This window comes from Mesocricetus auratus, unplaced genomic scaffold, assembly GCF_017639785.1.
Source record: "Mesocricetus auratus isolate SY011 unplaced genomic scaffold, BCM_Maur_2.0 Super-Scaffold_6731, whole genome shotgun sequence".
NCBI lineage: Eukaryota > Metazoa > Chordata > Mammalia > Rodentia > Cricetidae > Mesocricetus > Mesocricetus auratus.
Window position 1 is genome coordinate 16,358,862 of NW_024429185.1, and position 4,309 is coordinate 16,363,170.

Consider the following 4,309-nt stretch of genomic DNA (forward strand, 5'->3'; position numbering starts at 1 on the left):
GACCCAAGTTCCTGACTTCCCTGACTTCTGCTGTCGAAGGTACTTAGTAACATTAATGTTCTAACAACCCTTAACATATGGCCCTAGCCTTCTCCGTTAAGTCAGAAACTGAGCAGTGAATCTTAATTCTGATTTGTAGCTGTGCTTCTGCCTGCAGGGCTTTTTATTTTTATTTTTTATTTTTTGGGATATATACAAAAGTAAATGTGAACCTTGAACATCCCGAAATCCCTGTACGATATTCCAAAGTCCACAGTGCCTCATTTAAGTTTATGGCTCCCAAGTGTGGCTAGCATTGTTTATCTTGTTGCTGTGTACATCTGTAGTTGAGTGAAGCTAATCCAATGTATTACTGATGAAGTATATAGAGAGTCTTCTAAAATGGTATTTTCTAGAGAAACACACATACAGCATTTTGGATTCTCCAGACGAAACTTTGGATGACTAAAATCAAATACTTTGAAAAACAGTGAAAATTTTCCTTTGTTTTATTATATTACAGGTTTTTCTAAATCTATCACAGCAAGTTCTACCAACATTATAGAATAAATATTGGCTTTTTAAATATAAACTCTCCCATCTGTTTTTGCTTTGTACTGAATGACTCAAACTTTCGACACTACATATTCCAACTATGTCAAGGGGCACTTGGATGTCTTTTTGCTTAGTTTCCACCTAGTCATAGTTTATGAATATTCATTTACGCTTCTCCTTTTGTGTTGTTTTCTTTCAGTTTGTTTTTCCTTTCAGAGAAATTTTCTTCCTGTTGTGTAAGATACCAGTTTGAGTTATGCTGTATTTTTACCAAACTCTTGTGACTGTTTAGATAATATACACTATCCCCAAGTATGATAAAAGTTTAAGTACAAATTATCCATTTTAAACTAATGAAGTTTACTAATTTAACCAAATTTTATATAGCTTGTTTTTGCAGTGGTTGATACATTTATTTTTAAAAGGAAGAAATTGTGGTCATCTTGCCATGTGTATAATAGTAATTTAATCCTTAGATACCATATCCAGATCTAAGCTTGAAAATGGAGCAATGATTTCCACATCTAACATATCAGCATGTCCCTGAGTCAGCACTGTTTAAAGCACTGGTCCTTCTGAGACTATGCTGAAAGGAAACACACTATAGTGAATAACTTTCTGAGCTGAAGATCATATGTGAGCTGTGCTCAGTTTGTTACAGTAACCCAAGGGGTTGGAATTTGGAAAATGATTGTAGCCTCAAAACCAAGTAATAAAGCTTCCTGTTTTCAGGGAGCCCTATTGTTGATCAAACCTCACTAGGTAATTTAATCAATCTCACCTGCAATATGTGTACCCCTTTGAAAGTGGAAGAACAGATAAAATCAATTTTAAGATTATCTTTATTTTATTTTCTGGTTTTCCCATACTTCTGTACTATTATGTAGATTTCATCATGTCTTACATATTTTCTTAGGGACATATAATGTTCTTTGGGGTCACTATGTGGGTTAGTAGAAATAAGTTAAAAATTCTAGTAGCAATCTCTTTTTGAAAAATCAGAACAAATGATCAAATGAATAAGCAATGAAAGAAATGTGTGACAAGTTTTAATTTCTGAATAAGGGAGTTGATTTCACTCCATTGATTTTCTTTGGAATCAATAATTCATCCTCTTACATGACCATTTTCTAGAAAAATCTTGATTTCAATATACCACATTTTCTTTATCCATTCTTCAGTTGAGGGGCATCTAGATTGTTTCCAGGTTCTGGCTATTACAAATAATGCTGCTATGAACATCGTTGAGCAAATGTTCTTGTGGTATGATTGTGCATCCTTTGGGTATGAGCTCAAGAGTGGTATCCGTGGGTCGTGAGGTTGATTGATTCCCAGTTTTCTGAGAAATTGCCATACTAATTTCCAAAGTGGCTATTCAAGTTTGAACGTGTTCCCTTACTCCACATCTTCTCTAGCATAAGCTGTCATTAATGTTTTGATCTTAGCCATTCTGATAGGTATAAGATGGTATTTCAGAGCTGTTTTGATCTGTATTTCTCTCATGACCAAGGATATTGAGCAATTCCTTGTAGAAAATGTGGTGCATTTACACAATGGAATATTACTCAGCAGTAAAAAAACAATGACATCTTGAAATTTGCAAGCAAATGGATGGAACTAGGAAAAACCATCCTGAGTGAGGTAACTCAGACCCAGAAAGACAAACACAGAATGAACTCACTCAGAACTGGGTGTTAGACATAAAGCAAAGGATAACCAGCTACAATCCACAACTCTAGAGAAGTTAGATTAAAAGGAGGACCCTAAGAGCTATACACATGGAGGGCCCCAGGAAGGGAAAACAGTTAAAATCTCCTGGGTAAACTGGTAGGGGGTAGAAGGGAGGTGATGGGAAATGGAAACATGAGGGATTGAGAAGGGCTGTTGAGGGAGGGACAGAGAGGAGAACAATGAAAGAGATATCTGGATAGAGGGTATCATTATGGGGTTGGGGGAAACATGATACTTGGGAAATTCCCAGGAATCCACAAGAATGACCTCAGCTAAGACTCCTAGCAACAATGGAGAGGGTGCCTGAACAGGCCTAAATTAGATTAGTGACTGTTCTAATTGTCATCATAGAACCTATATAACTGATGGAAACAGATTCATTGACCCACAGCCAAGCACTGGGCTGAGCTCCTGGAGTTCAGCTGAAGAGAGGGAGGAGGAATCAAAAGAATGATGGGGAAAACCACAAATACAGCTGAACCAAGCTAGTGGGAGCTCATGAACTCTGGACTGGGGAGCCTGCATGGGACCAAACTAGGCCTTTTGAATGTGGGTGACAGTTATGTGGCTTGATCTGTTATGGGAGGGGCCTGACAATGGGACCAGGACCTATCCCAAGTACATGAACTAGCTTTTTGGAGCCCAGTTCCTTATGGAGGAATACCCGGCTCAGTCTTGAGCAAGGAGGGAGGGTCTTGATCCTGCCTCAACTTGGTATGCCAGACTTCGTTTACTCTCCAAGGAAGGCCTTATCCCCTCTGAGGAGTGGATGGGCGGTGAGAAGGGGAGGAGGGGAAGAGGAAGGAGGAGGAACTGAAGTTGGTATGTAAAATAAAAAAAAGAACCAAACAAAACTCCGTTCTGTTTAATTAAATTGGGTAACAATTAGATAAGTGGAGATGTCCATCTTCAGTAGGGAGTGAAGTGGACAGGCAAAGTTAAACACATCAAAATCTAAAGTCATTTGCTAGCTATTCTGAATCAGGCCTGTACAGTCTACTTTTATGACTTTACCTGAAATGTGAATTCCCAGGATGCCAGGCACACCCATATGCCAACAAAAGTAAAAAAAAAAATCAGAGAGTTAATTACAGTTGAATATTTTATTGCCTATCAGTTTTATTGATCTTTCTCCTTTTTGTCACTCTTCCAAGCCTAGATGTTTTTCACTTATCTAGAATGATGACTGAGGTCTTAAAAATAGATCAAAAGTTGTCATTATTTGATGAGAAAAATACAGTAAGAGTATAGTTTACTAAAGGTGTTTTCCTATGTAAATAGAAGAAGCCCTCTCTATTTGTGAATGCTCTGAATACTAGTAGATATTGCCAGGTTTGCTTTGGGTGATGCCCTTTTACAGGAAGAAGGGAATGGAGACAGACTCTCATATCCAGTTCTTGCTGCCCTTGGGCCTGTTTTCTTTTCTCACACAAGATTAAGGAGTAGGCTTACTGGAGATTCTATGTTCTGGCAAGCCTATTGCTGAACTTGGCAGGGGGATTAAAATATCTTTATTAGAAGCCATGAATCAAGTTCCATTCCAGAATTCAAAACCTTCTTTTGTAAACCCTGCAGAAAGGTGTGTCTTAAAGATCAAGTTCATTTTGAGATGCAAAGACCCATCATAGCAAACCTTGTTCTGGAAGCACATTTAGGAAGTCTTCACTTAAATAATAGTATGCCAACATGTGACTTAAAATTCTCTCTACAGAAATTGAAAAAAAATCCTGAGAGAGAGAGACAGAGAGACAGAGAGAGACAGAGAGAGATCCTAGGGTTTGAACTGAGGCACCGAGGTTTGCACAAGCTAGAGAACTGCTCTACAACTGAACTAAATACCCAACCCTAATCCAGAGACTTGGAAAAGTGCCTATTTCCCAGGCCTGATAAAAAATACGTCTGCTCTGGCATTTTGAAGACACACATGGAGGTAGTTACAATGCGACATTCTGCTGGTATTCTTGTAGAGCCAAGCATTGAAATTGTTATTTCAAAATGACCTCTGATTTTAGAAAAGTGGCCTGAGAAAACCTAAAGCTTCAGA